This window comes from Vespula pensylvanica, chromosome 2 (assembly GCF_014466175.1).
Source record: "Vespula pensylvanica isolate Volc-1 chromosome 2, ASM1446617v1, whole genome shotgun sequence".
Classification (NCBI taxonomy): Eukaryota; Metazoa; Arthropoda; class Insecta; order Hymenoptera; family Vespidae; genus Vespula; species Vespula pensylvanica.
In genome coordinates, this window is record NC_057686.1 from 6,653,912 (window position 1) to 6,663,709 (window position 9,798).

A 9,798-nucleotide genomic window follows, 5' to 3' on the forward strand; every position below is an offset into this window, starting at 1 on the left:
CACATTCAGAATACATAGAACATATACATATATATGTATATAAGAAAAAAGAAAAAAGAAAAACAACGGTATTTCGTGAGGAAAATTTGAGAGGGATGAAAGTCTCGTAAGGAGACGAAAGTAATCGAAAAGTAATCGAAATATTTCAATCGATTAGTTGAATTTTATTCAAATTCAATTTTATATATATATATATAGATTTCTACGAAAAACACGATGTTTTTTGTAAAATAAAAAAAAAATAAAAAGTATCTTTTCTACTTTCGACCTGTTAAATAATACACTAGCACTTTAAGCAAAATGGTGTTGAAAAACGTGGAAAGGGAACCTCTCTTAAAAATCTCTTTAAAAAGAGAAGAAAAGAAGAAGAAAAGAAGAAAAGAAAAAAAAAAGAGAAAAAAGAGAAAAAAGAAATAGAAATTAAAAAAGAAAACATAGAAATAGAAAAACAATGGAAAACAATTTGGCTGACCTGAAAAATTTCATTGTGAAAAAAAAAAACTGAACAAACATAATCTATGTGTGAATGTCTTTGAACGATTAATTAATAATTCTCTCTCTCTCTCTCTCTCTCTCTCTCTCTCTCTCTCTCTCTCTTCTTTCTTTATTTTTTTTTCTTTTTTCTCTCTTCGAAAGTCACGAACGATGGATTTATGCAAAGAACGAATATCGATATAACTCGCGGAGGAGACGAAGGACAACGTACGAAGGAATGTAAAAGATAGAAAGAAAGAGAGAGAGAGAGAGAGAGAGAGAGAGAGAGAGAGAAAGAGAGAGAAAGAGAGAGAATAGGAGGATGCGCGTTCGCAAGAAGAGAACGGGATCGTCCAGTCGGCACACGGCTTTCGTCCTGCGTACGTCGCTGTAGAAATCTCTTCGAGTGTGTGTACGTTCGTGTGCGTGTTAAAAGAAAAGAAAAAAAAAAAAAAGTCGCGAAGAAAGGAAAAATTAATTAATGAAAAATTATCAAATAATTCGCACAAATTTTCTCCTATTGTCCGATATCTATCAGTCGAACGTCCATCGTGAACGTTCGAAGTGAAATATTTTCGCGCGAAAAATCCTAACACACGTTTTTCTACCTTTCTCCTGCCTTAAAAAAAAAAAAAAGAAGAAAAGAAAAGAAAAAAGAAGAAAGAAAAAAGATATAAGACAAAAGAGAAAGAAGAAGCTACAAAAAATGAAAAGGAAATGATCGAAAAAAAGAGAGAATAAAAATCGTTCGTTTCTCTAAACGTTTCCTTTCGAATTTCCTTTCAAAATCAAATCGAAGGATACGTTCTTTTCAAAATAAATCTCTATTTACGCGTGTAATGTCGAATGAGAATTAATCGTGACACGTATGTTCATGAACGTGTACGTGTGACACGTAATTGAGATAGTTTTCTCTCTCTTTCTCTCTATCCTTCTCTCTATATTTCTGTCTATCTATCTATCTATCTATCTATCTATCTATCTATCTATCTATCTATCTATCTATCTATCTATCTATCTATCTATCTACCTATCTATCCATCTATGTATCTATTTATCTCTGTCTTTCTTCTCGCTTTTAAAAAAAGACTTTTCATTTTTCTTCTAAAACGAACCACCTCCATTTTCTAAAACTTACGTGACGCACGTCTATTTAAAGGAAATAAAATTTTAAGAAGAGGATACCTTTTGGTAAAACAGTGAACACACTTTTCACGAGTTTCACGCAATGACATCGTCTTTGGATCGGACGTCATACGTGAATTTAAAATGCTTACGTGTTAGAAATACACGGATCGAAAATGTTTTTGGAACCAGAGAAATTTATTATTAAGGAAAACTCATGCTGGAACATGTAGCGATTGGAACTCTAACGAAATGTAAATACCAATTGATTATTTCTAATATTTTTGTTATTCATATCTTCTTTTAACGTCGACGTTCTTTTATTATATCAAAATCGTTTCATCGATTTTCATTGCAATTTACGATGAGATAAAAACGACGGGAATTTGTATGGTTTTCAATTATCGACTTTCTTTTATATCTCACTTGTTTTGTTTCGATTCTCAATCGAAATATACATTTAAGATAAAAGTGATGAAAATGCTTATTGTTTTTTTCAATCATCTATGTTCTTTTATCATTCCAATCGTTTTATCGCAATTTATTGCAACTTTCAATGAAACAAAAACGATGAGAATTTTTATTGTTCGAAATCACCGACGTTCATTTATATTTCAATTGTTTTCTCGTCGATATTTTCGATGAAATAAAAATATAGAAAATTCTTATCGCTTTTAAATATCCGACGTTCTTTTATTACGTCACCTGTTTCTTACAGTTTCATTAGAAATTTTCAATAAGATAAAAAAAAATATTTATTGTTTTAACCCATCGACGTTCCTTTATATCTCATTCGTTTTATCGATCATGAATATTCTTCCGTATATGATACTTCGAGTTGACTGTAGTCTTTTTGCGTATTTGAAATAAATAACAAAATAACGTACTTACGTAGAATACAAAATTTGATCCGGTGTAAAATAAATTTTTCAACAATCTTTACCTAAAAGTGTAATTACGGCAAACTCGGAATCTATTTTTTTTTTTTTTTTTTTTTTTTTCAATTCCTTTATCCAGAAAATCTTTTAACGAACAATAATAAAAGCAAAATGAAATAAACTATAGTGATAATAAAAGAAATAATTTTGATTAAAAATGAAATAATTTTCTTTAATGATGCACTCGAACGAAATCGTATACGTGTGATGCGCATAGCTTTGTATAATTTCGCTTGTGTAAATCATCCCTTAAAAAAAAAAAAAAAAAAAAAAGAAAAAAAAACATTTCTTTTCATTTCTTTCCATTTTATCATTTATCGATTGTACATATATATTATTATTATTACTGATCGAATGTATCCTGCCGAGTCTAAATCACAGTGGTATTGTTATTCCATTTATTGTGTATTCGCTCCTGTTTCCGGACCTACGAAATTAACGGAATAATTTATTGATGTATGCTCATAACCTTTCGACGCATTCCATATAGAATCGTATAATTATAGATTACGTTGTGCATTGTAAGTTACAAATCCATGTAACATCATACATACATTCATATATACATATATACATACATACATAGATACATACATAGATACATACATAAATACATCTCGTTTCGCATTTAATAACGAGCAATTAAATTGTAAAATTATAACAATTTCTCTTTCTTATAATTGTTATATGTTATGTTAAATGTTATATGTTACGACTGAGATTTTATCTTAAGTATAAAAACTTAATCTTTTATCTTAAGTAAAAACTATGAAAAACAAATTATTTAATCGACACGATTGAAATTTTCCATCAATATTACATCATTTTGTTAATTATCTTTCGGGTAGGTGCAAAAATGCTACTACATCAACTCGAACTCTCCCATTCGGAACAACGACTTCGATTTTTATTAAAAACTAATATATTTCACCGTCAAGCATGATAGCTGAGCTTTGAAAAAAAAATATTTTTCTATTTCTTGTTTTTCCTTCATTTAAATAATATATCAAATATTCGCATTACCTCAGATCATATATGATGTTTTATGATTTGAAATGAAGATTTTTCTGTTGATTAGGCACTATCGTCGATTGTTTGAAAAAGTGGAAAAATTTTATTAGAATAACATCCGTGCATCGAAAGATTGAGAATCGCTAGGACTTACAAAATAACACTTTTTTTCTGGATTTAAAATTGTATCTATCATCGTGCCATGCGTATACGCAGAACTCAGAACATGGAACATGGAACACGGAACACAAAACACGGAACATGGAACATGCAACACGGAACACCGAATACAAAACACGGAACGTGGAACACGAAACATAGAACACGAAACACGGTACACGGAACGTAGAACAATCATAAATTGCTCGATCAATGTATTTCTAATGTAACCAACTTCACAATTTCCTCCTCTCTCTCTCTCTCTCTCTCCCTCCCACCCACTCTCTCTCTCTTTCTTTCTCTGTCTCTATCGTTCCGTACTTCACGTTGATCATACATCGACCTTCTCTCTCTCTCTCTCTCTCTCTCTTTCTTTCTCTATCGTTCTGTACTTCACGTTGATCATACATCGACTTTCTCTCTCTCTCTCTTTCTCTCGCTCTCTCTCTCTCTCGCTCTCTCTCTCTCTCTCTCTCTTTCTCTCTCACTCGTTTAAAATCTTTTATCCTGTTTTATAGCTAATATTTTGTCAAATTAAATAGCTTCGAACTTTCTCTCAAATCCTAAAAAGCAATTCTACAAAATTTCATTTCAATTAAACGATAATAGTAGTTTTTGAGAAATTACATAGACTGAGAGTAAAGATTTTATATCAATAATTTCATTTGGATTAGAGCAACAAATAGTAGGAGTTTCTGAGAAATTACAAATCCATAGATTAAGAATTTAAGATTTTAATAAAATAAAAATGATAAAAATGTTTGTATTGTTTTAAACGTAACTACGTTCTTTTGTATCTCGATCGTTCAGTCGATTTTTATCAAAAATTTTCAACGAGACGAAAACGATGAAAATCTTGATTATTTTATGTCGACGACGTTCTTTTTATACTTCTCTGGTTTCGTCGAATTACATTGAAAATTTTCAATCGGATGAAAACGACAAAAATCTTGATTATTCTATATCGTCGACGTTCTTTTTATATTTCACTCGTTTCATCGACTTATACTTTGAGATTTGCAATGAAATAAAACTGAAGAAACAATAAAGAAAAAAAAAAAAAAGAAAGAAAGAAAAAGAAGAGAGAAAGAAAATCGTTTTTAACGAAAATACGAATAAAAGGGAATATGACTACGTACCAATATGAAATTCCCTGGATACGCGTGAGCGTATATACTGTTAATAGATTGTACTCTCTCGATGAGCTCTGTAACTAATTGGAAAATCGATTTCTATGGTTGGATTAATCCATCGAACGGCTTTTACACTTGGAAAGTTCGGTTTAACTATAAGAGAGAATGAAACTCGATCGTTAAACGATTAAAAGCCGATTATACCTGTCAAAAGCAAATGTTCGACGAGTTGTGTCCGATATATCGAATCTGTTATTACATAGTCCTTTCTTTCGTCCGATTGAATTAATCAATTCTACAAAGGAACGTATTACAAATCATTTTAACAATATCTGTTTAAGATCTTGAAATTTAATCGAACATTTTTTTTTCTTTCGAAATAATCAAATGTCTTAAATGATTACTCGGTCTCTCTTTTTTTTTTTTTCATGATCGCTTCTATTTAGTATTTGTGTCTACTTTTTTTTTTATATTATGTAATGTTTCTTTTTTGTAATTTAAAAAATTTAGAAAAAAAAATCATCGAGAACAATAAAAAAAAAAAAAAAAGAAAATGGATATACCGTCGACTATTTAAAAAATATCGATATCTATTTTTTTAATAATTTTACGCATATCCATTTTTTTGTTGCATCATGATCGCTTTCTTCTTTTAATACTTACGATCTTACAAAACGAACTCAAATTATTGGATTGATTCATAAATAAGTATAAAGTTTAATATAACGAACTTTTTACTTATGGCATTAATTTATGAATCAAATCAATAATTTATGAAAAACATATACATATGTAAACTTATGTATTTTCATCGATCAGATGGCTTTAGATATTCTCAAAAAAATGTAAAAATACAGAATTCTTATTCGTTCTTCGTGAAATATTTATACAATGAACATTGAAAGCATCGAAGCACACTCGCTGTATGAATCTTTCATGAGTATACTTCTCCTCGTAAATTTTCAATTTTCCCTTTTTATCAACCTCGTCGCGACCTGTCGAAAATCTTATTTATTTATTTATATATTTTCTTTTTCTTCTTCTTTCTCGTGAATTTTTCTTTACCTTCGTGCCCTTAGTTTCGTGTATACTTGCGTATATAACACGTAAGTAAGTACATCGTCCCACAAGCAGCAATTTCTACTTCCTATATCCGTAGTATAGTCTTTGGTCGTTCTCTGTACGACACTATTTCGACGTCTTTATTAACTTCCTGTGTTTATTACAGTTTGTCGACGAAGACCAATTTCTCTCTTCTCATTCGAATATTTTGTCACGACGATCGGAGTTAACGTGTTCTAATTGATAATTTAGAAAATCGAAGAAGAAAAAAAAGCAAAATAGATATCGGTAAAAATATGCGGGAAGGTAAAAAAATTTTATTCGAAATTCAACGTTCGATTTCATCAAAAAATTTAATTAAAGAATTCAATTACGAGGAATTAATAGAAACAAACAAAAAGTTTTGCAGAAAATATTAAATTTAAAATTAAATTAGAAAATTGAAAGGGAGAAAAAATAAATTGGTCTGGAAATAAAAAAGATTTTATTTGGAATTCGACATTCGATTTCATAAAAAAAAAAAAAAAAATTAATTAAAAAAATCAAATTACGAACGATCAATAGAAATGAACAGAAATGTTGTTCGGGGAAAATTGAATTAATGATTCGTAATATTTTCATAAAAAGATAATATTAACGTTTTAATTTACACATACGTGTAGCTTAGAAAACTGAAGAAAAAAAAGATAGATCATTGAGAAAGTAAAATAATTTTATTCAACATTCAACGTTCGATTTCATCGAGAAAAATAAAAATATAGACGATTATACAATATAGTTTTATAAAAACGTTAACGTTCTAATAGTTCTGTATAGAAGTTTCAACTAACCAAGACTGATAATATAAAAAAGAGAGAGAATATTTAGCTATGTTTACCTACATCTATGTTTTCTCACTTTTTATGATCTCTAGTCGTAAAAGATAAATTTACATTCCGAAATAATTAAAAGTTATTCAAGCGTAACGCGTACTATTACATATCTAACGTGGCTTACAATAATTAAAAGAATACGCGTAACTGTTAATTCCTTTTTTTCTTTTTCTTTTTTTCTTTCTTTTTAAATTATTATCAACATAGTTAACATGACATAGTTTTCTCCGTTGATCGCTATTCGGAGAATTTCTAAGAAAGATAATCGATATTTCTACGAGATAAATTTCCTCGCGAGAGATCGACGTTGATCGACAAGATAATTATCGTTCTAAATTCGAAAGATATAGAATTAACCTTCAGAGAATATCACAGTTTGAAATTTCATCCGAAGACGATAAGAAATTTCCATGTAAAACTTATGAAGCTTCATTAATTTATCACGACGAACTATCGCAACGAATTAATTTTTTTTTTTTTTTTTTTTTTTTTTCTTTATAATCTTCATTTGACGATAATTCATGATAGAAAGAAAAAAGAAATTTTTTTTAATCGCACTTATTTTTCTTATTAATTCTTTTAATTTTTTGAAATAAAAAAAAAAATAAAATACATATATCGACATGTTGAAATTTCGTCTCGCGATAATATTAACACTACTGTTCGTTATAATAATTTTCAAAGATTAAATAAAAAAACATAAAGCTTCGTTTTCTTAGAAGAAGAAACAAATTAGAAAAAATGATTCAAGAGATCGATTACATTATAATAACAAAGAATGAAATTCGAGTTATGAAGAAAACAATCGCAATGATTACAACTTTTCTATTTTGCTGGAAAAGAAATTGCGTTTATTTATTTTTCTCTTTCTCTCTCCTCTTTTTTCCTGTTCTTTAATAATTCAAAGGAAACAACTTTTTCAATAGTGCAATCCTTGAAATTGATTTATTATCTATTCGGATACATGACGCGTTCGTATCAAATCCATGATCAAATTATCGGCTAAATTTGAGCCGATCTATTGAAATGAATCATTAATTTGTATTCTTCGAGCAGTCGTACTTGACAAAAAGAAAGAAAAATAAATAAATAAATAAATAAATAAATAAATAAATAAATAAATAAATGAACGAAGAAACGAACGAACGAACGGATAAATAAATAAATAAATAAGTAAATAAATAAGAAAAAAAGAAAGAAAATAAAGATAGAAAGGAAAAAGAAAAATAATCAGAAAATTAACACGAAAACTAGAACGTAATTTAGAGCTCCCGGTTTACCGTTTTACGTGTAAATTCTATCTCGTGTAATATATGTATACTTTCACGATAGCCACTAGAACTTCTTGCTCAACGATATTTAGACCTTCTTTTTCTTTTTCTCTCTTGGGAATTGCCAAGCCCTGACCTCTTGTTTATCCTAAGTGCGAGAAGAGATAGAAAATAAGGATATTTTCTCTAAGGCCATAACACTTTCCTGAAAGTAAACGTAGTCGTACATCGAATACAGGTTGATAATAAAAATAAATAAAGAAAGAAAAAGAGAAAGAAAGAAAGAAAGAAAGAAAGAAAGAAAGAAAGAAAGAAAGATAGAAAGAAAGAAGGAAAGAAATAAAGAAGGAAAAATGATTGCCCGATGATATATATACGTGTTCTCATTTTCCGAGTTATCCTACATTTTCTTTACCTGCCACTCCTATTTTCTATTATTACACATGACGCCTAGACGTCTCGAAGAAAACTATTCAAAGTTTTCCCATATCGATACGTTGACCGACATTCGAACTTCTTTCACGACTTACATAAACACACAATATACTATTTTCTTCTCGATACTATACATATACATATATATATATATATATATATATATATATATATATATATACATATACATATATTCTATATTTCTATTTCAGCAAATCTCAAAGGAACCTTTGGAAGAAAGAATATTTAACGTTTAAAGAACGAGATGGACGACGAGGCGTCTATTTTCTGGGCAGTTATCCTGATGATCAGTGGTATTGTGATGATGACGATATTACTCGCTTGCTATGCTTGTCTCTTTCGAGATTTGTGCTGTCGAACCGACGAGAGATCTAAAAGAAGACGGACGATTCGTCGAACTCCTTTACAAGAAGCTGACGAATCCAATAGACAAAAATTTGACGCAATACCTATGAACGATATTACTCAAGGTGATAGCATGCCTACGGAATCAGAAAAAGTTTAAAGACGGATAAAAACTTTAACGTTCTTTGTCATTCTCATTGTTAATTGTATACCGACGAGCCGATTTGTATCTTTGATCGCTTTAATAGAAAAGAAAAAGAAAAAGGAGAAGAAAAGGCAAAAATAAAAAATAAAAAAAAAAATAAAAATAAAAAAACAAAAATTAAGAAGAAAATGAAGAAAAAGAAAGAGCTAAGAGAAAACACATTTCGAGTTATCGAAGAAACATCAATTTTTACACCGTATTGTGTGGACTATAGTGTTTAAGAGTCTGTGAGGTATTAAATTTTATTCCAAGCTGCGATCTCGTAGATCTTTTTTCTTATGTATGTACATATTTAGATACACATCGATATACATATGTCGCGTCTCATCATACATATACGCGAGTATGTACACGACGAAGCATGTGGGTGGGTGTGTGTGTGTGTGTGTATATATATATTTGTGTGTGCACCTGTGTGTGTATGTGTGTGTTCGTTTAATAGAAAAATCTGATAAAAATATTCAACGCATCGTCTTTTACACGCGGCCGATGATAACAACGTTTTCATATTTTTCACGCCAAAAATCACAGAATGGCGCCAATTTCTTCTATGCCTATAATCGTATATAAAATAAATCTCTATGTATATTTTCGTCGTGCGATCATTATAAGCTACCCGTATATATATACACACAGACACATATACATATGTGTATATATGTATATATATTTTTTATCTTGTGTGTTTTTTTTCTGTTTTGTTTGTTTGTTTATTCTTTTTTTCTTTTTTTCTTTCTTTTTTTTTTT

General features: G+C 29.4%; 1 long non-coding RNA gene across 1 annotated transcript; it reads left to right on the forward strand.

Annotated features, from left to right (window-relative positions):
- The first annotated feature begins 1,119 nt into the window (after positions 1–1,119).
- LOC122626961 lies at positions 1,120–3,876 on the forward strand. Its single transcript, XR_006326763.1, has 3 exons — positions 1,120–1,356; positions 1,634–1,853; positions 3,616–3,876. It is a non-coding gene; the product is annotated as an uncharacterized LOC122626961 (long non-coding RNA).
- Positions 3,877–9,798: the final 5,922 nt, after the last annotated feature.